The following is a 22,313-nucleotide window of genomic DNA, read 5'->3' on the forward strand; positions in this document are numbered from 1 at the left end:
ACCTTTTATCGCTTTGTTGTTCTACTCTAGACCCTCTCCAATTTGTTCAGACTTTTCCTAATTGTGTCATCCAGAACTGGACACAGTACTCTAGCTGACACCTCAGAGTGCCGAGCAGAAATGGGCAATTACTTCCTAGGTCTTACATGCAACATTCCTGTTCATACACCTGTAGCCCAGTTGGCCAGTTTACCTGTATTCTATTAATTGCTTTGTTATTCTGCTTTATCATATTTAGTAGTATGCAAAGAACCTACAGGCTTTTATCCTGTAAGATTTGGCTTTAGTAAATAGTGTGAGGCTTGAGGCCGATAACCTTTGCCATATATAAACTTAAGTAACTCATAAGTTATAGTGAACTAAAAGTATCGTGCAAGGGGGAGTATTTTGTCCAAAATACCGACATCAGCCACCCACAGAACACAGCTGACCCCAGCACAAAACATAGCTGACACCAGCGTCCGGAAAGTTCCGGACAGAATCTCCAACCGCAAAGCTGCCATGACAGTAAATTGACGTGTATGCTAATAGGGTAACATCATACATATTCCAACCTATAAAAAATGGACACCTTAAGGGGAGGAAATATAAATAAGGACCTCTATTGAATATGCATTGGCCATGGCAGCGTCAGCCTAATCTACTATAAAAGTAACATCCCAGGGGCAGCAGAGAGGCTGAAAAAATGTAGACCTTGACAAGGATCAGAATAACGGCCACCAGGGAAGATGAGAATGATAACGGTGATAAAGATAATGGTTAAGTATAAAAGATCAGGGTGTAAGTATGCATGTCCAAATGTACTTTCTGTATTATCTATATCTGCTTTGTTAAGTTTAAGTGTGTGTATAATCTTTGCTAAATTAATAAATCATATATTTATATATAGAAAGAGTTCCTACAGAGTAAGCGTTGCACCTGTGCACATTGGGGTTCCCAAATTATATGATAATTTTACAATAATCTTACTGGGCCTATCTTGGAACAAAAACCTGCTAATCCTCAAGTTACAATTATATTTACCCAACTTCGGGTCAGGCTATACACCCCAACATGATGTGTCTTCTTTTGCAACTGCATCACATAGTTGATTCATTTTCAATTTGTCATCCATTATAACACCCAGATTCTTTTCAGCAGAAATAGCACCTAGCCAGTTATTCCTCATTTTGTAGTTGTGCCCTTGATGTTTTCTTCCCAAGTGTAGTACATTTTGGACTTGTCTTTACTGAAGTTCATCTTGTTGATTTCAGACCAATTCTCCAATTTGTCAAGGTCCTTTTGAATTCTAATCCTGCCATTCAGAGTGCCTGCAACCTCTCCCATCTTGGAGTCATCCACAAATTTTATAAACACACTCTCCACTCCATTATCCAAGTCATTAATGAAAATATTAAATAGTGTTGGACCCAGGACAGATCCCTCCAGAATCCTACTAGGTCGGCCCCTCCCATGACAGAACAATCGATAACTACTCAGAGTACAGTCTTTCAATCAGTTGTACACCCACCTTATAGTAATTCCATCTGTGTCTAATTTCCTTAGTTTGTTACATGAAATCAACAGCCTTATTAAAAATCAAGATACATCATATTTACCGTTTCCCCCATTCATCAGGCCAGTAATCCTGTCAAAGAAGGAAAATAGGCCAGTTTGCATGATTTCTTCTTGGCAAAAACATTCTGGCTATTTCTTATAACCCTATTATTCTCCAGATGTTTACAAATTGATGGTTTAATAATTTACTCCACTACCCTTCCAGAAGTTAGTCTGACTGGTTTCTAATTCCCTAGGTCCTCTTTGTTCCCCTTTCTAAAGATAATTTTTTGGTGAACCTACTGTTTCTGCTATCCTAAAATATTCTGCTACTGGTGCCAAAGCAAACTCTGGATCTTTATACTGTAAGGAGTGTCATGGTATAATTCCCCACTCTGAACCTTAGCATCCAAAAGATGGGGTACCAGCATGAATTCCTCTAAGCTCAATTACCAGCTTAGTACTTGTAGCGCTGCCACCAACCAGGAATTCCAGTGCCTGGTACACTCTGGTCCCCCCCAAGACCCAGTCCCTCTGAATCTTAACACAAGGAAAGTAAACCCTTTCCCTAACCATTGCCTCTCCCAGACTTCCCCTCCCTGGGTTACCCTGCAAGATCACTGTGATTCAAACTCCTTGAATCTTAAAACAGAGAGGAAAATTCACTTTCCCCCCTCCTTCTCTCTCCCCCTCCCAGACTCCCCCGAGAGAGAAAGCAATCCTAACACAGAGAAAATTAACCTCTCTCTCCCCCTTCCCTCCTTTCTCCCCACCAATTTCCTGGTGACTCCAGACCCAGTCCCCTGGGGTCTCACCAGAATGAAAAAAACAATCAGGTTCTTAAACAAGAAAAGCTTTTAATTCAAGAAAGAAAAAACAGTAAAAATTACCTTTGTAAATTTAAGATGGAATATGTTACAGGGTCTTTCAGCTATAGACACTGGGAATACCCTCCCAGTCTAAGTATACAAGTACAAATTAAAATTCTTTCAGCAAAATACAAATTTGAACTCCTCCCAGCCAAATACACATTTGCAAATAAAGAAAAACAAACATAAGCCTAACTCGCCTTATCTATCTAGTACTCACTATTCTGAACATATAAGAGACTGTATCAAAGAGATTGGAGAGAAACCTGGTTGCACGTCTGGTCCCTCTGAGCCCCCAGAGTGAACAACCACCAAAAACTAACAGCACACACACAAACTTCCCTCCCTCAAAGATTTGTAAGTATCCTGTCCCCTGATTGGTCCTCTGGTCAGGTGACAGCCAGGCTCACTGATCTTGTTAACCCTTTACAGGCAAAAGAGAGATGAAGTACTTCTGTTCTATTAACTCTTACTTATCTGTTTATGACAAGGAGGAATACAATGTTTTCATCAAAATGCAAAGTTACTGGTAAAAGATTTCCTGTATTACAATCTGCTGCTCAACAGCACTGGACTCTTGGAGGAAGTAGCTGGCCTGAAGACCTGAGTATTACTGTCAAACTTCAAACGTTGTTAAAAAAATAATATACCTTAACTGAGACTTAAGGAACACTTGTTCTTCTCCAGTGCTGAAATAGCTCACATCACCAATATGAATTGCATATGTTTTTAATTTTAAAGAGCTCTAAACACTGGTGTACTGCCAACATTTTAATGACTGTCTCCCTCACAAATTTTCCATCTTAGTCAGCAATACTTGTGACTTACCCTGAATAAAGTGCTCCCCAAAACATTCCCCCATTAAAACCCAACCATTGGCCCACTACCTCTTGACCCACTAGGTAGTCTCCTCCCCAGCATCTGAGTTAGGTCAATCCCCCTCCTGGGAGCTGTTCCTCACAGCTAGATCAGTGGCAACAAGCAAGTCTCCTGTATCCCTGGCTCAAATATCAAATAATATTTGTACAAATATAAAATACTTGAAGTTTTTCAGTTTGTGAATAAACCTCATGAATTTCACTGCACATTTCAGGGGGCTGACTTCAAACAGTAGCAGCCTAAGAACGAACGAACAAACAAACAAACAATCTTGACATTCAAAATCTCCTGCACAACTTTTATTCTAACTGAAAATAGAAATCAGCAACCCAAATGAGCTGACAAAAGCCTTGGTGAGCTGTCAATGATTCAATAAACCAAAGCAATAGAAATGTAAGTACTCAGTAAAGTTACCTTAGCAACAAAAGCTGAATTTTACACCAGCATCAATAATGATATGAAACTTTGTTTCAATCACACAGTTTGTTATGTGCATATAATGCTACAACTGGATAAGCATTTCCTAAAGCCACACATGAAAAGTCAACACGCCTAACTGGTAACTCAGATGATTGACTCCTTTTGTGGATGCTAGATCACTAATCTGGCATGCCCTGGGTTTTGATGAGCTTGTGAAATTACAAAAAAGATGCAGTAATCAAAAATGACAAGAGTTAGCACTTATAACATTTAAAGTAAGTTAACAACCAAAAAATAAATGAAAAATTCTCCATCTTGGAATTCAATAGTGTCTTATGACCTATGTGCTGCACATTGGTTTGGTTTGCCTTTTTTGTTATTATTTAACTTTACTGTTATTGTTTTATGTAAAATATAAGCCTACAATGAAACATATAAATACATACACAAGATAGAAATAGCAAACAACAAATTTCAACATTATGTGCAAAAACCTATTAAAAAAATTAAAAAAGGAACCCATAGAGATCATGCAGGGCATCAATTATTAAAGAGACTAAATAGATAAATATGTGAGAACGTTACCTACGAGTATTAGGGACTGATATATACTAAATTCCAAAAGTATGCAAGAGTTTCATGTGTGACCAGACAGACATTCTCATTTTTTCCAAGCATTTCTATTACAGTAATTTTTTCCCACTCATGCAGCAGTAGAGAGCTCACTAAGCCAGTCTGTGTATGAGGAAGGAATTGCTCATTTCCATTTTTTCAAAGTAAGCTTTTTGGCCACTAAAAGAACTGCAATCCATTTCTCAGTGTTAACTGGTAATACCAACTCATCCAGCATTGCTAAAATACACAAGCTTGGAGAAAGGAAGAGAGAGAGACATTTTTTGAGACCAGAGCCATGCATTTTTGACAGGTATAGAGGACATGTGAAAAGTTGGCATGTTGCTATTGGCATGACAAGCAAGGCTGATTTTTATCCCATATAAATTGCATGATAAACCTATTTATTTGAGCAAAGAGTGAGGGAGAGCCCTTGAAAGGCAATAGGTTAATGATATAAGTCAATCTTGGGCAGATATTCATTTCAGCTATTTCTATTCTACCCAGTACGAACAGAGGGAGGAGACGCCACCTCTCTACATCCTTGGAAATTTCTTTTACTATACAGTCCATATTTACAGAAACAATTTTGGGAAGATTAGGACTAATCTTAACACTTAAATAAGTTTTTTGCTCCCATTTCAAATACGCATGATGCTGAAAATGAGAAGGATCTGATCCTTGGACATATTCATTGCTTGTGATTTATTCCTGTTAATGCAAAAACCAGAGAACTTTCCAAAAACATCAACTACATTCAATAATGATGGGATTGATGAAGATGGATTCTTCAATAATAAAAAAGTCATCGGGATCTAAATGGATTTTTTATTCTTTCATTTATAGGTCACACCTTAAACGGCTAAGTGCTGATATATGTACATTGCCAGTCATTCATGAGAGATTTAAGAGGGAGGAATAAGAGTGACAGCCCTGTCATATCCCTCTTTCTCGTTGAAATATGAGAGAAATACTTCCATTTGTTGATAGTGAAGCGAGGGAAGAGTTGTACAGTGTACTGACCCATTCAGGAATATTAGTCAAAATGCAATTTTTTTTAGGACAGTCATTAGTTAAGGCCGTTCAACCCTACCAAAGGCTCTCTCTGCATTTAGAGATAAGGGAACATCTGACATCTGAGCTGTATCAAGTGTGTGATTTTTCTTGTATCAGCAGCAGCCAATCTTCCTTTAATGAACATGAGATGATGGTGCTCAGTCATGTTGCTACAATTTTTGCAATTACTTTGCAATCTGTGTTTAACAGAGACACGGGGCAGAACTTGCCACTGTTATAGCCATCTTTGTTGTTCTTTAATATTGAAGTAATTGAAGCAGTTCTCATGTCACGAGACATGGTTCCTTTTTGAAATGTTTCAGTGAAGACCTTTTAAAGAACAGAAGATAGCTGATTACAAACTGTTTTGTAGAAATCAGCCAGAAAGCCATCCATCCCAGTGGCCTTGCCAGAATTCATATTTTTTAAAGCCTGTTCAACCTCCTGTGTTGTGAAAGCTTTGTCCATAAACAACACTTGTTCAGCAGTTAGGGTATTAAAAGGTAGGCCTTCAACAAAATGATCAAATTTATTAGAGCTAAATTGGTTGCCTGATTTATATAAAGCTTGATATAAATAATCAATTTAAGTAATTTTATCTGTTAGTTTAATGATGCACTCCCATCTTTTTGTAATAAGGAAGAAATATTGTTGTTGGCTAGTTCCATTTTAAGTCTTCTGGCAAGCAGTTTACCAGCTTAATCTCCCCATTCATAATCTCTTTGTTTAACCCTGTTGAGTCTAAATTCAACTTGGTTGGATAACCATTAATTATATTTATGTTACATGTTGATTAGAGAGCATGGGAGGTTTTCATTAATTTGGCCAGTCTTGTGCATTCTCTGCAACTCATCTATTTTGTTGGCCAGAGTCTCTAATAACTTGAGTGTCTCTCTCCTCTTCTGGGAGGCGTGCTTTATGCATTCACCTCTTACGGGAGCTTTCAGAGCTTCCCAAGATATGGTATCTTAGGTAACTGAGCATTTATTTTCTTGTATGAAGTTAGAGATGACTGAATCAACTACGGAACAAAATTTTGCATCTCTTAGTAGCAGTGTTTCATTTCCTCCTATAAGATTTTAATGATGTGTATGTAACCAGCGTCTACTCATAATTGGAGCATGACCTGAAGTCATTATATTATCAATAGTTACTTCAAGGCATGCTGGAATCAATTCCGAAGACAAGAAAAAAGTCAGTTCTGGAGTAAGACGAATGTACTGTACAGAAATATGTACAGGCACACTCTTCAGGGTGTCTTAGTTACGATATATCTTTTAAATCAAGTTCATTCATTAATAACAAGGGATAGCCAACTGTGCTTTGACAGCTGCAGCGTATGTAATTAGATTTGTCCAGGTGTCTATCTAGCATAGTACTCCAATCACCACCAAGTATTGCAGGAATGTCTTTTTTATTCAAAAGAATGTCTGCAATGTCTTTGAAAAATTCAGAATTACCTCCACTTGGATTGTAAATACTTCCTAGAATTAACTATTTGGAGTTGAAACAACCTTCAAGAAGAAGGCATCTTCCGTCACAACCAGACCAAGACTGTATACATTAAGAAGTTATATTTTTACAAACTAAGATGGATGTGTCTCTGCTCTTAGAATTCAATGATGAAAGATACTCAACAGCTATCAGCATCTATTTCTCCTAGATGAGTTTCCTGCAATAAACCTACATGGCACTTTTTTGGTCTGAGGAATCTCAGGATTTTAATTCTTTTGGAAAGTTGATTAGGTCCCCTCACATTCCAAGAGAACACACTAAGAAAATTCATGGCAAAGAAATATAACCTTATTCTAAAGATACATATTTCCCCATTAATATTGTAAAACCACATTTCTAGGATATGGTCCGTATTTGTACATATTAGATACTGGTTAGTTTTGAATAAATTTATGCCTTTAATTGAGCCTCTAGGGGCATCAGATATACAAAAAGATCTATAGTTAAATATCATGCGTCTTCCAAAGTATATTTTTAACAGAAAACAAAAAACAATTAACAGACTTAAAGCAAGCCAGTGTGGGCATGTTCGGATCTCTGGTGGCTTCAGTTCCATCTGCTCCTCCCCTCCCTATGTTATACCTAATAATAATCTAAACATCTCTAAATGCAAAAATATATTTTAAGTCAAATATTACCCAGTAAATACCACTGGTATTATAGAACATGTACAATATATTCCTTTGTACTGAAATTTTGATGTATATATACACATACACATATATGTGTGTGTGTATAGAGAGATAGACTCATTACATGTACATTCACGATATGGTAAATCAAATAAATTAGCAGAAAGTCTAAATATGAAAAATATAATGTAAAATATTTCATATTCATAGTATGCCAAATGCCCTGCACAAACTGAATAACTAGTGCTATTTAAGGTTTAGATTATAGTCTAATTTACATGTCAGGAGTACTGATTGTCCCAAGGGACTTCTGGTTATCATAATATGAACCATTAGAGGCATTAGTTTGCAGTAAGTGTTTCCAACTGGAATATTTATAGAAAACCCACGTATACATCAAGCCTACTGCAGAATATATTCCACAATTTTTGCTGAAACTCGTAAAGCCTGTTTTAACTCTCTCCCTTGTAATCCTAGCCACACTTTGTACTTTTGTCCAGAAGTACAAGTAAATGAATTTATTCACAGAGAGCATTAGAGCCATGAATCCACCACAGGCAGGACCGGCGCTAGGGGTTTGAGTGCCCTAGGCGGACGGCAATTTCGCCGCCCCGTGCGCTGGTCCTGCGGCACCGGTGGAACTGCCGCAGTGGTGCCTGCGGAGGGTCCGGTGCTCCGCGGCTCCGGTGGAGCTGCCGCAGTCGTGCCTGCGGGAGGTCCACCGGAGCCACGCAAGGAGCCGACCGTCTGCAGGCAGGACTGCGGCTGCTCCGCCGGAGCCGCGGACCAGCAGACCCTCCGCAGGCACCACTGCAGCAGCTCCACTGGAGCCGCCTGCCGCCCCCTCCGGCAAAATGGCACCCACCAATAATTCTGGCGCCCTAGGCGATTGCCTAGGCTGCCTAAATGGTAGCGCCAGCCCTGACCACAGGGGATGCTAACAAAGCAGAGTGAGTGATTAATTCTCTCACATTGCACATACTGAATATATCTAAAAATATGAAGTCAAATTCTATACAGTCATGAATTCAGCCACAGTAAGTGGTTACACCAGCAAAGTCCAGTACATGCCACGTTAATGTTAGTAGGATAACAATACTTCACTTCCCATTGTATTACATTGGAACAATTTAAAAAAAAGTTCTTATTTAAGAAAAGTGGAGCTGCTGATGCTCACTACTGCGTTTAAGCAGTCCAGTACATTTTAAAATTCAAACCTGAGTTAGGAGAAAGGAGCAAGTGAGCGTCAAATTTAATCCTTTGCTATAGCTACTGTTCGGCCACAGACAACTTTCTAGAAAGGTGAACAAACAGGGGAACAGCATTGCTACTGCCTTTCTAAAGGTGTCAAATATTCTGTAACAGTTAGCTTGTCCTCCACTTCCTTCTCTTGAATCTCTGGCTCAAATTCTGATAGCTGGGCCTCTTCCCAAAAAGACAAACTGGAGTTGTACTCATGGGTGCCAAGTTTACATAGTTTTTGGTGGTGCCCAGAACAGAGCCATCCCATCCATAGGATAGACTAGGGCAACCGCCCTGAGCCCCACGCTTTGGGGGTACATGGGGTCCAGGACAGCCCAGGAAGATAGTGGCAGCAGCGATCCACCTCCAGCTCACTCCTGCTCCGCCCCCATTCCATCCCTTCCTCCAAGCCCCGGCCCTGCCTCTTTCTGGCTTCTGCTCCCTCCCACGAGCGACACCAGGAGCCAGCAGGGTGGAGCGGGTTGTGGCCACGTCGCTTGCTGCTGTTGCCGGCACTGGCCCCCCTGCAAACCTCCCAGGCCACCCTGGGCCCTGTGTCCTCCTGAAGTGCAGCAAGCCGAAAAATTGGTGGAGCCGGATCCACTTTCCTAAGTATTGATGGAGCATGGGAACCACAGGCCCAAATATCTCGCCACCTATGACTGTTTAGATTTCTATGACTTTTATCTTGCTTTTCCTGAGTGGTATGCCTCGTAGTTTTTGGCCAAAGTTCTTCTGAAGAGAATTGCTGGGAGGAAGGTTTGCCTTATAACATCTGGCTTTGTTTTATCAGGCCATCAAGCCTTTGGTCATTTTCCCTGGAGCCTGTTCATTCCCCTGATATGACTCAGATAAAGGGGACAGACAGGAGAACAATGACTAGTTTCTCCCTCAGCAGGTATAGACAATTCAAGATAGCTTTGCCCTGTTCTGGGCAGTTCTTTGGTTTATGTCTCCGCCTATTAGATTTCCACTTCAACTATGAAGGAAAAATAGGCCTCTCCAACTTCTCTGAGGATTTACTTTTGTCTTGGAAAACGTTCTACCCCACACACCCTAAAGTTTGGCTTTACTTTTTAGAAAGAGGTCTTCCCCTTGCTCCTTAGTCTCTTGGCCTGTGTCTCTGACGAACAACAGGGTTTGCTCTTGCTCACAAATCCACATCCCAAAAGGTTACAAATCTCAGCTCGCAAGGTCTGTGGTCAAGGAGCAGTCCAGTGACCATTCTGGTGAAGTTAACCTCTGGTACCCAGAGATGTTGAGCTAAACCTGCCAATAGAAGCTGTAAAAAGAGCTAAATAATCTCCTGGTAAAAATACAGCAGGAAGGGGTGGATTGAAAGGATGATGTGGGCCAAGTGGCCCAATTAATTGGTCATTCAGGTCCAAGCTGCTTTTCTACCCTTTCCTCCATGGCCTGGAGCTTTGAGAAGAGACTGTTGACAGCAGTGGCTGATGATACATGCCTGGGCAGTTATGTGTTTTCTTCCATCCAACTTACTTCTGCCAGACCTCCTGGGAGGCAGGAGAGGAAATGAGACAGGAACCCCCAGAAGCCTTTGCTTTGCTGACACTTAGTTCTTTGAACTAGTCTGTTACCCTGCTCAACAGAGGGAGGCTTAAGTTATCCCTGGCTGGCTATCGTCTCTGTGGACAGCCCTTGTTTATTTTGCTCAAAGAGCTGAAGCCTATCCAGTCAAATCTGCCTCTAGCTGAGATAAAAAACATAGAAAAACTGACAGGCTCCTTATCTGCTTAGATCATACCCTTTCTTCCAGTCCTGCCCAGGTCCAGTTTTGTCCTTTAAGCTGCTACAAAAACCTGTTGTAAAGGATTCTTAAACCTTCCTGTGTAGGACAAAGATTCTACCCCGCCACCAAATACTCTGTGGGCAGCAGGAAATCAGGCACTACAGAAGTCACTAGACTAATCAATAGGCAAAAAATTACTATCATGTTCTTACAGGATGTAACAAAAATGTTACCAGGGGGACCAAAATGTCAATTGTATTGAGCTAGGACATCTACAAAGAGTTTAATTACAAGCATTAGCCATTTTAACATGAAGTGAAATACAGGACTGGGACACGTTTTCTTCTGCCCACCACACTTCACCCATCCCCAGAATTCATTAAACCAGCTCCAGAGGGGAAACATTCATCCAAATTACACTTGGTTTAAACTCAGTCATTTCATTTCTGGAACCTGGCTGTTTATTTCTGTACCTTTGTACAGCTAGCCTTTTGCTTCTCTCTCTTTGGTCCAATTTAGATAATTCTAGCAGTGATACTCTCCTAAAGTACTTTGTCTCAGATCATTACTATTGACTCAGTATTTTCTATAAGGAATCATCCCAACAGTAAGACCATTAGGACAGCAAGAAATACTGAAGATCCCTAAGAAATCCCTTTGAAACAAAAATATTTTTGTAATATTGTTTTTAAAAAGGTACCTACAGGTGTCAGTGGAATTGATTTAGATCAGTGGTTCTCAACCTTTCCAGACTACCGTACTCCTTTCAGAAGTGTGATTCGTCTTGTGTACCCCAAGCTTCACCAAACTTAAAAGCTACCCTCTTACAAATAAAACAAACATAAAAATACAAGTGTCACAGCACACTATTATTGAAAAATGCTGACTTCCTCATTTCTACCATATAATTATAAAATAAATCAACTGAAATATAAATACTGCACTTACATTTCAGTGTATAGTATACAGAGCAGTACAAACAAGTCATCTAAGAAATTTTAGTTTGTACTGACTCTGCTAGTGCTTTTAATGTAGCCTGTTGTAGAACTAGGCAAATATCTAGGTGAGTTGATGTACCCCTGGAAGACTTCTGCATACCCCTGACTGACAACCACTGATCTAGCTTAAACCCATTTCAACAGTAATGAAATGCTAGGAACAATCCCATATCTGTATGAGTTTACAGCAACCTTTCCAAAAGGCACACAAAGAAAGGGCTTAAATGAATTCCACAGATCCTTTAATTCAAACAGCTGATCTGCCTTTGATTTTTCAAGTATGTTCATTACAAAGAAGAATGTATAGGCAAGTTAACTGAAACAAAATGTTATAGCATTACACTGAGAAACATAACTGAAGTATTTATTGTACACCACTTAAAACAGCTACACAAATTGCTCCTTTCGAGACCATTCAATGAGGGACATTATAAACCACCCTTCCCCTTCACTCTGAAAAAATTAATATTTCAGTAGCATTATACATGTACAAAGCACTATACAAACATTAATTCTCATGACATCATTGCGGTGCAGGTAAATATGTATTATCCCAATTTTACAGATTGGGAAACAGACGCAGAGAAATTAAATAACTTGCCCAAGGTCACAAATCAATAGCAGAACCAGAATTAGGAATACAGAGGTCCTGACTTCTAATACTATGCTCAGTCATTTAGAATATACAGTCTCTCCAAGCTCTATGATTGTTTTCATTATATTGTTATCTCTCCTTTTTCATTTTCTTTCCCCATTTACATGACACTGGCATTTTGTTTACATGAAGGACTAGTACATAGCAATCACTTTAATCCTTAATATAGTTTCCTAGTGAGAAAACTATTAAATTTCCCTCCACACACCCCAAAAAGTGATGGCCTCTTTCCATCACTTTCTTTATGTATTATTCTAATCTCCTAGTTCTCTTACAATTACATAAAAGAGATCCAAGTCCCAAATCTATACTCTTAAGACAAACTTTTCTTAAAATTGTTGAAGTGGTGAGAAAACTAGAAAAAAAGTGAATTAAGTTTTTCCACTCTCAATTTATATCACTGCCGAATTTGAGCTTTCTGTATAGTGGAAGACATACATATACACATTTAATGGCATCTGGCTATTTGCATGTAATTTGTCCCACAACAATCAGATATTGGAGGGACAGTGAAAAGTGCATGTATCACATATGCTACAGATACATAAAAAGTTAATCAGTGGGTTAAGGACAAAGACAGACATTTTCCTTTTGTTTTTTCTGCTTCAGTCTGTAACCTGAAATATTTCTCCACCATCATTCCTACAATCTGTCATGGTAACAAACCTTACCTTCTACTAACTCTGTGACAACCATTGTTACTTATAGTTATTTGTTCCCGAATATCAAGAGTGAAGAACTAACCCAACTGATTTCTCCATTCAACTACAAAAGTACCAAACAGAGCACCAAACTTAAGATTACTGTACTGGGATCAGGGGGAGTTGCCCTTCTCATTTGAAATCAGATAAGCCAATTTAATGAAAATATTTAAGACAAGAATATAACGTGATTTGTGATTCAGTTAACTATAGCATTACGTGAGTCTCGGCTATAATTACATATACTTCATATTTTTATATACATAGATATATATCGCATATTTTCCAGGAACATATTTGGGTGTTCTGGAACACATTGTTTATGCTTACATTCCAGAAAAAGTTATCAGATTGCATCTTGACATATTAAAACTGCTGCTTACTGCCAATTTAAAAATATATAGAAATATATTTGATATTTTATGTGCGCATCATACACCCCCATATTACATTTGTTCCAACAGTAAACCTGCAATATACCCATTAGCAATGACAGAACTGTAGTTTGTTACATACCTCCCAGGTGCACAACTCTTTCTAATACAGTACCATATAGTTCCATTCTCCTGAAGAAGTTTATTTCATAAGGGCTGAATTTATATAGTACATTTCCCTGCGTCTGCAGAATAAATTTAACTAATTAGGTCATTTCTAAAGAGATACAAATAACATGAGCAATTTCTGGAATTGTACCTACTTACGCCCACGTAAGTGTAATACTGCAAAAGATTATTAAACATTTATATACACAAGCTGCCTTTTACATCCCTAACGCATACATTTATACTAACTTCAGATAGTGAAGTAATACCCACAGATCAATATTATATGACAGTCTTCCTACTTAACAGCTTAATTGACAATCTTGGCCAAACAGTCTAAAACACCTCTGCACTTTTAGGATCATGTTAATCAATTTTTATAGGATTTTTTTTCTGATGAGAGTAAGTCACATCTGTCCTATAGATTAAAACCACACGCATAAGACACTGGTTAAAATAAATCAATTTACTTTTAGAGTATTTTTATTATTATTTAGTATCGTGTTCTAGGATTCCCTGCTGTATTAATATTAAACTAGCAGAGGTCTTGCAATATACAGGTTAATCAAAGATTTTATAACAATATTTTGTTTTATGTATAATTGTAAAAGTTAAATTCAAAGTTGGAATAACAGGGAAGTATGATTTCTGTCCTGATAAGGAACCAAGAAATTAACAGCTGCTCTGTTTTAGGAATTGTAATTTTAGGAGAGATCTTACAATATTGCTAAATGATAATGTTGGCTCCATAACACAGAAGTAAAGCTCCTATAATTGATGCGATTCTCCAAATGACCCAAGTTACTAACTCTATCTTCCATCTTTCCTCCCCCTAAGTATCTGACAGCTATGGAAAGGTAGCATCACTGAATTCCATTCTCCTGCCTGTGTCAACATGCTGTATAAAATTCAGATTCAAGGGGAAAAACCAGTTCTACAGAAAACAAAGAGAGCCGCTAGGAGGCCAAACCCTGTTAGAAAATCCTTTGCATTTCTGCTAATACTGGAAGCAGTTTCTAATGGTTGATCACAGCCTTTTCTGAAAGGGAAGAAATGGCTGTAAAGTTGAAAGCCCTTTTCAGTTAGGTCAGTAAAGGAAGGATAGTGTGCACACATATGTATGATGACATTTACAAAGCTTTATTAGCACAAGGCTAGTAAATAGAGAACATGCATATACTTTAGTCTATGTGCATACAAGACACAATACACAACAGGGCATTCCTACTACAAATCATCAACTTCCAGAAAGCCTTATTTTATCATTTAAGATGGAATATTTGCCCAGCATGGTCCTTACAGTTACTCAGCAATGGAGCTCTGGCTCTTGTTTCTACAAAGTATACAATCAAATGTTTTAAACTTTTCCCGCTATGAAATTGTTTTGTTCAGCAAATAATAAATATACAGTTATATAACATTTTCTTCCAATGCGAAAGAGCAACCACCTACTGTAGAAAGAGTTCACAGCACCACCTATATTTCCAAACAGTGCGCAGACACAGGTTGGCTGCCAAAGGCAAACAGAGACACAGAGCAAGCAGCAGGATTCCCGGCCACTGCAACAACTGACACTCATGTATTTTGTTAGGATGAAACGCTGCCAGCCCCATATGGCCCAAAAGAGAAATGGTGAGAGCAGAAGGTTACTGGCAGGGGCTGAAAGAGAAAGTGTCAGAAAGAGGGGGAAGGGAGGGCAGAACCTAATGAGGGAAGACCGGAGGTGGAGCAAAAATTGGATTTGGAGTTATGGGGCAGGGGGCTCGGTCATGGTGGGGCAACGGAGGAATAATTCAATCATCGGGGGGTGGGGCTGGATCATGTTGGGGGTATAAAAGGACTGCCTGGGGGCTAGGTCACAGGGGGCATCTGAGGCTGGCTCTTGGGGGGGAAATGGGTCATGGGGGCACAATGGGAGTGGCTTGGGAATAATGATCACAGGACAAACGAGGCTGGCTCTTGTGGGGAAATTGGTTATGGGGGCACAAAGGGGAGTAGGGTCACGGGGGGCTGGCTTGGGAATGAGGGTCATGGGGGGAGCAGGGGTGGCTCAGGGGGAAGGGATCATGGGGGGACAATGGGGAGCTGGGTCACGGGGGGCTGGCTCAGGAATAACGGTCACGGGGGGTGAAACGGCACTGACTTAAGCGGAGAAATGGGTCATGGGGGCACAATGGGAAGCAGAGTCACGGGAGGGCTGGCTCAGGAATAATGGTCACAGTGGGGAGCGGGGCTGGCTCGGGGGGGGAATGGTTATGGGGGCACAATGGGGAGCAGGGTAATGGGGGGGCTGGCTCAGAAATAATGGTCATGGTGGGGAGCGGGGCTGGCTCGGGGGGAGGGGTCATGGGCACAATGGGGGGTGGGATCACAGGGGGATTACTCGGGAATGAAAATCACGGGGGTAGCAAGGCTGACTCGGGGGGAAATGGGTCATGGGGGCACAATGGGGAACAGGGTCATGGGGGGCTGGCTTGGGAATGAGGGTCATGGGGGGAGCAGGGGTGGCTCGGGGGAAGGGATCATGGGGGCACAATGGGGAACAGGGTCATGGGGGGGCTGGCTCGGGAATGAGGGTCATGAGGGGAGCAGGGGTGGCTCGGGGGGAAGGGATCATGGGGGCACAATGGGGAACAGGGTCATGCTGGGGCTGGCTCAGGAATGAGGGTCATGGGGGAGCAGGGCTGATTCGGGGGGGAAAGGGTCATGGCAGCACAATGGGGAACAGGGTTGGCTCGGGGGGGGCTGGCTCGGGGGGGAAGGGGTCATGGGGGCACAATGGGGAACAGGGTTGGCTCAGGGGGGGCTGGCTCGGGGGGGAAGGGGTCATGGGGGCACAATGGGGAACAGGGTTGGCTCGGGGGGGCTGGCTCGGGAACGAGGGTCATGGGGAGAGCAGGGCTGGCTCGGGGTGGAAGGGGTCATGGGGGTACAATGGGGAACAGGGTTGGCTCGGGGGGGCTAGCTCGGGAATGAGGGTCATGGGGGAGCAGGGCTGGCTCGGGGGAGGGGTCATGGGGCACAATGGGGAGCGGGGTCACGAGGGGGCTGGCTGGGGAATAACGCTCACGGGAGGAACACCGGGGGGGCTGGCGGAGGGGAGGAGGAGTCGGGGTCCCGGGGGGTCCCCCCCCGCGCGGTCAGCTCCTCACCTGCGCCGCGCCGCGCCGGGAAGCAGACAGGGCAGGCGGGAAGGAGGGAGGCGGCTGGATCACGGCTACGGCTCCTGCCGCTGCCTCCTCCCTCGCCGAGGCCGGGCCGCCGCCGCCGCCGCCGCCGCCGCTCCCAGCCAGCACCATCGCCGAGGGGAGCGCCCGCTCCTGCCCCTCCGCCCGCCGCGCTACTCCCCTCGGCGGAGCCCGGCGCCTGCCGCTGCCATGGAAATCACAAACACGCCCTGATTGGCCACACTCCGGGCCGGAGCCGGTTTGTGTCGCGGGCGCCGATTGGCCACTCAATGGATTGACAGCTGGGCGGGAGGGGCTCCAGGGGGCGCGGGCGTGGCTCCGGCTCCATCCGGCCCCTGGAGCGTGGGAGGAGTACGGGCGCGTCCGTACCAGTGTGAACAACTGGAGCTGGATTTACCAGCTGGATACATTTCTCGATTTGGATGAATGCCCAAGAAAACAGCTGCATGTGAGTGGAACACCTGGCTGCAGCTTGGGCTTTGAAGCATGCACCTCACTGCACCTGTTTGAACAGCTGGTTTTGGCAAAGTCATTTAGATTTAGAGCAACAGCTAGGTCAACATCTGGCCATGATGTAACAGCTGAATAAGCAGCTGGATTTGAGTTTGCTGGGATGAATATCTAAGCAAACACCTGGGTCTAGGTGACCACCTGGACACCTGTCACAATTATTATGGACAGGAATATAGCATACAGGCAACTGACTATGGTGAAAAATATCTAGAATTTGATCCCAGCATTTAAATTTGGACACATATATGAATCAACATGTAGGTAAACAGTTTGGATTGAAGTATCAGAGGGGTAGCCATGATAATCTGGATCCATAAAAGCAGCAAAGAATCCTGTGGCACCTTATAGACTAACAGACGTATTGGAGCATGAGCTTTCGTGGGTGAATACCCACTTCGTCAGATGCATGAGATGGCATGCATCTGACAAAGTGGATATTCACCCACGAAAGCTCATGCTCCAAAACGTCTGTTAGTCTATAAGGTGCCACAGCATTCTTTGCTGATAGTTTGGATTGAAGAGCTCGTGTATGAATAGATATCAAAACATTACCTAACTTTGCCAGCTACTTCAGACCTTGTTAAATACACCCTCCTGTGATAATCACATAATATATGTTTATACAGTGCTTTTCATTCCAAAAGATCCCAAAATGTTTAAAACATAAACATATGGCAAGCTGTATAAGTAGCATATGGCACATGTACAGCAATCACTTCACCTATCACAATACCGAAATTAACTCACTTCTGAACTGCTCATTCATTTTTATTGTTTAACAAGAGGTTTTCCACTTAACAAAAAGTGGCTGGAGTAAACGTGACCCCAGTAGCACTAATCCTGAACTGCCAGGAACTAATCTTGGAAAAATACGTTCCAGTTTTCTAAAAAAAATTATAGACAAATTGCCTATTATTGTGATGTCTAGAATGTTTGAATCCCAGTGTTGCACGGAAATAACAGATAGTATGACAAAGATTTTCACCTACTCTAAATATACCCACACCAACTCTACAACTCTATGCTACCACATCCGAAGAAGAAAGTTATAATGTGTGCTTGAGTTACAAGAATCTTTAAGAAAGTGTAAGAGCTCCAACCACAGAAACCACAAGTAAATAGATACTTATGAACTCCAAGTAGAGTGCACTGCCTGGCTAGGATATTGCCAAGCTCACAATCACTCAGGGCTGCCCAGAGGGGGGGGACAAGTGGGGCAATTTGCCCCGGGCCCCACAGGGGCCCCGCGAGCCCTGGCCCAGCGGCGGTCCATGTCTTCAAACAGCATTTCAGCAGCAGGGGGCCCTTCAGTCACTCCAGGTCTTCGGCAGCACTGAAGCGCCCCCCTGTCGCCGAAATGCCGCCGAAGACCCACCGCCAGGTGAGTACAAGCACTGCAGCTCCCCCTGCTTTGCCCCAGGCCCCCTGAATTCCCTGGGCTGCCCTGCAGTCACTTAATTACAGGAACAGGATAGGCAGGTGAAAAAAGTCTAAAGCTTAGAATTCTATTGTATGGATTTGCTGTTCGGTCTTGCCTGGAAAAAGGAAAGTTTGCAAAGGGCACTGAATGCTTCTCTTCCAAATGTTCCACAGGTGATGCATAAATCAGATGTGAAAAGCTTCCCAGAACAAACAGCCCTTTTGAGCAGTCCATTTCTAAGCATAGTGCAATAATAGGTGGATGAGATTAAAAGGATACACAAATAAACTTTCTTAGAAGTCTGGTATAAGCAAGAGTATAAGAGAATTGGTATAAGAGAGCTTAATTCCATCATAAATAGGGCCCTACCAAATTCACAGTCCATTTTGGTCAATTTCAAGGTCATTGGATTTTAAAAATTGTAAATTTCATGATTTCAGCTATTTAAATCTGAAATTTCACGGTGATGTAATTGTGGGGTCCCGACCAAGAAGGAGTTGTGGAGGGTCACAAGGTTATTGTAGGGAGGGTTTGCGACATTGCTACCCATACTTCTGCACTGCTGCCGGTGGTGGCGCTGCCTTCAGAGCTGAGCAGCTGGAGAGCAGAGGCAGCTGGCCAGGAGCCCAGCTCTGAAGGCAGAGCCACTGCCAGCAGTGGCGGAGAAGTAAGAATGGCAACATATGGTACCTTACTTCTGCCCTACTGCCTGCATAGCTGGGCCCTCAGTCAGCAGCCGTTGCTCTCTGGCTGCCCAGCTCTGAAGGCAGCAACACAGAAGGGTGGCATGGTATGGTATTGCCACCCTTATTTCTGCACTGCTGCTGGCAGGGCGCTGCCTTCAGAGCTGGGTGCCAGCCAACATGAGCTACTCTCTGGCAGCACAGAAATAAGGGTGGCACTACCACAATCCCCCTAAAATAACCATTTGACTCCACTGCAACTGCCTTTTGGGTCAGGACCCCCAATTTGAGAAACTCTGGTCTCCCCCATGAAATCTATATAGTATAAGGTCAAAGCAAACAGAAGACCAGATTTCACAGCGGGAGACCAGATTTCACGGTCCGTGATGCGTTTTTCATTAATTTGGTAGAGCCCTAATCATAAATCTTCTTCAAGTGTTCTCGGGCTGCTTAGAGATATATTGCCCTTTAGAACCAGAATCAGACCACACGTCCATCATGTCTGGAACCTTTGATGACAATTCTGCCATCACTACCCTATATATAAAACTTTTACACCACAGAGGAGGGGGAAACAAGATTGGAATCTGGCTCAATACCATAATCACAGTGATAGCTACTTCTCTGTACCCAGAGGTCCTAGTCCAGGTGACTTGGAGATTTCCACCATATACTGACAGATACACATCTCAAAAATGTCACTATATGCTGCAGAAGCATATTAAGAAGAAACATGTTTGTAGGCTGCCCAGGTCCTGTGACCAAGGGCATGGGAACATTCCGTCCATCCCCCTCCCACTCCCCGCCTGCCCCAGTTCATATTCCTTGGCAAAAGGAAATATTGGTTGGAGGTATTTAACAAGATGCCTGTCAATGAACCTGATCTATGAAATCCACTCTCTGTGCTAGGTAGTTAAACATTTGAAAGATGGTTATTAGTCATCATGAAAGAGTCTTTGTATCCTCAGTGGCCCATCTCCTACAGAATGCAGCCATTTCAATCTCAAATCCCTTAATATAGCTTCACAGGCATTACTCTCTGAATTTCCCAGTGAGATGATACAGATTCCAGTGACAGACTCCAAAGACAGTAATGGAATACATTTTACTATCGGCTGATACTCATGAAACAGTAAAAGGCTGATGACTGAATTGGCTCATGCCATTAAGAAGGATGAGATGAAAAAATTATTAACATACCATTATCTGATTTAACGTAGACCTTCCAAATGGCATGTCTTAAAACTTTTATGAGCCTGAAGGGACATACTTTCCATTAATAGCAACGAGCCAGTTCTTGCTGCCGATGCCGCCCACAGAATTTATAAGAAAGTGTGCCTAATTTTCCTCTTGCTTGCCAGGGGTAGAAAATGAGTGCTGATATTCAGAGGACTCTCTTGAATATTTTTAAGAGATTAATTTTATTGTGCTTCTTCAGATGTGCTGAGACTATTAAGAAGATTGCAGACTGATGTGGCTGTTCTTATGAGATCCTATCCCCTAACAAATAATAATATCCAGGGCGCATGATTCTAGTCTCACTTGCATCAGCTTTACTGCTGTAACTGCACTGAAGTCAATGGCGTTACTCCTGATTTACACTGCTGTAAGGGAGGGGAGAACTAGGCACAGCCGACTGAAATTCACGTGTTAAAAAGCTCAGCGACAGGCAGAGCCCTCAATGAGCCCAAACGATTGGTCTTTACTGAAACTGGGTTAATACGTGGCACTATGCATGTGGGAGAATGAGGAGATTTAAGGTTGCAGTAGGTTGATATTTGGAAAGGATCCGTCGACTAAGGGCCAGGTTTTCAAGTGTTCAGCATCCACAACTAGATCTGAGGGCACTGCTGGAAGCAGATCCCTTCAGTTAGGCACCTTTTTGGGCAGGAACTGTCTCTATTGTATGTTTATACAGTGAAGTCCTGGCCATGAGACACTACCACAGAACAAGCAAGTGAATGATAACAAATGAGAACTGAGTGCTTTTGAAACTCTAGCCATTCATTTAGGTCCCTAAATCAGAGCCATGGGGTGCTGACCTCTTTTGAAAATCTGCCTCATTTTTAAATGTATTGTGGTTCTGTTTGGTTGGGTTTTTTTTTGTAATACAGACATGCCCACTAAAAACTGGACAGAGCCCATACAGTCCTTTCACATGGGCTCATCAGAGGGCAATAAGTGTTACTTACGACCAATCAGGGCTGGATTTGAACTGGTGTTTTAGAGATGAAACACTTTGTATCCTGTTACAGTCCCCTGAGCCAGGCAGTTCACTTCAGTCCATTAAACAGCTCTTTTCAGTTTACTTTATTGTTTTACTGTTGTTTGGGTTTTTTAATAGCATTCATTTTGATTCACATGTTCAGTCTCTCGCAAAGGCTGCTTGTCTGCTGCAATGGAGCAGTGCCTCCAAAACAAAATAAATATCCTTCTAGAGAAAGAAGAAAATAAAAACGCCACTGCATACGCTTGGTGCCTAACACTGAACACTTAGAGTGAATGTGGAGCCATAGTTCCAGTAGGCTGTTAAACATTTAATTATACAGTGTACACACAAAATCTTGCTGCCTTGTTCCAAGAGGCAGACGCACTAACCGAGATCCTAACGCTCAGCAAAGAAGTTGTTGAAGCCAGTGTATAAACACTGTGTTAAATTATAGCATTAACTGCTAGTTGTTTGACAGCGAACCTAATAATCTGTGGCTAATATTTATTTCTTTTTGCCTCTGGACAGATGTGAAAGTACTTTAGCCTGGGGGTTCTACAGTGTGCATCAATGCTACGCACAGATACCATGAGCACTAAGGGGAAGCATGATCAGGTGGCCAATGCAAAGGACCGGGAGAGTCAGAAATCCTGGGTTTGACTATGCCTGGTTTAGCCACAGCCTTTAGGTGAAATCCTCACTTCATTTAAGTCAATGAGAAAAAGGGAGGAGAACGGAGGGGTGCTGGCAGAGTCAATGAGAAAATGGGAGGAGAACGGAGGGGTACTGGCAGAGCAAGGCTGATGGAAGGTTTGCCTCGCAGCAGCGGAAGTTAAAGTTGCCCCCCTGCAGCTTTCACATACATCAGTGCCAAGGAGAGCAGTCAGGAAGTG

The 22,313-nt window shown here is 42.4% G+C and overlaps 1 protein-coding gene across 9 annotated transcripts in view; it reads right to left on the reverse strand.

Moving 5' to 3' along the window:
* Window positions 1–22,313, reverse strand: part of TPST1 (tyrosylprotein sulfotransferase 1) — a 73,595-nt gene that overhangs the window by 43,090 nt on the left and 8,192 nt on the right. For 5 of the 9 annotated variants that reach the window (XR_003996978.1, XR_003996976.1, XR_003996977.1 and 2 more), the window contains exons 1-2: window positions 16,560–16,702; window positions 8,084–8,088 (exon numbers count right to left, since the gene is read on the reverse strand). The exons of 1 other annotated variant lie outside the window; for it this stretch is intronic. The gene's annotated coding sequence lies outside the window, so the exon portion shown is untranslated. Of the gene's footprint in view, window positions 1–1,598; window positions 1,648–8,083; window positions 8,089–16,559; window positions 16,703–22,313 lie in introns of those variants that run through there. 3 more of the 9 variants (XM_030536726.1, XM_030536727.1, XM_030536728.1) reach the window with 2 other exon arrangements.

The sequence above is a fragment of the Gopherus evgoodei genome, chromosome 17 (assembly GCF_007399415.2).
Source record: "Gopherus evgoodei ecotype Sinaloan lineage chromosome 17, rGopEvg1_v1.p, whole genome shotgun sequence".
NCBI classification, from domain to species: domain Eukaryota; kingdom Metazoa; phylum Chordata; order Testudines; family Testudinidae; genus Gopherus; species Gopherus evgoodei.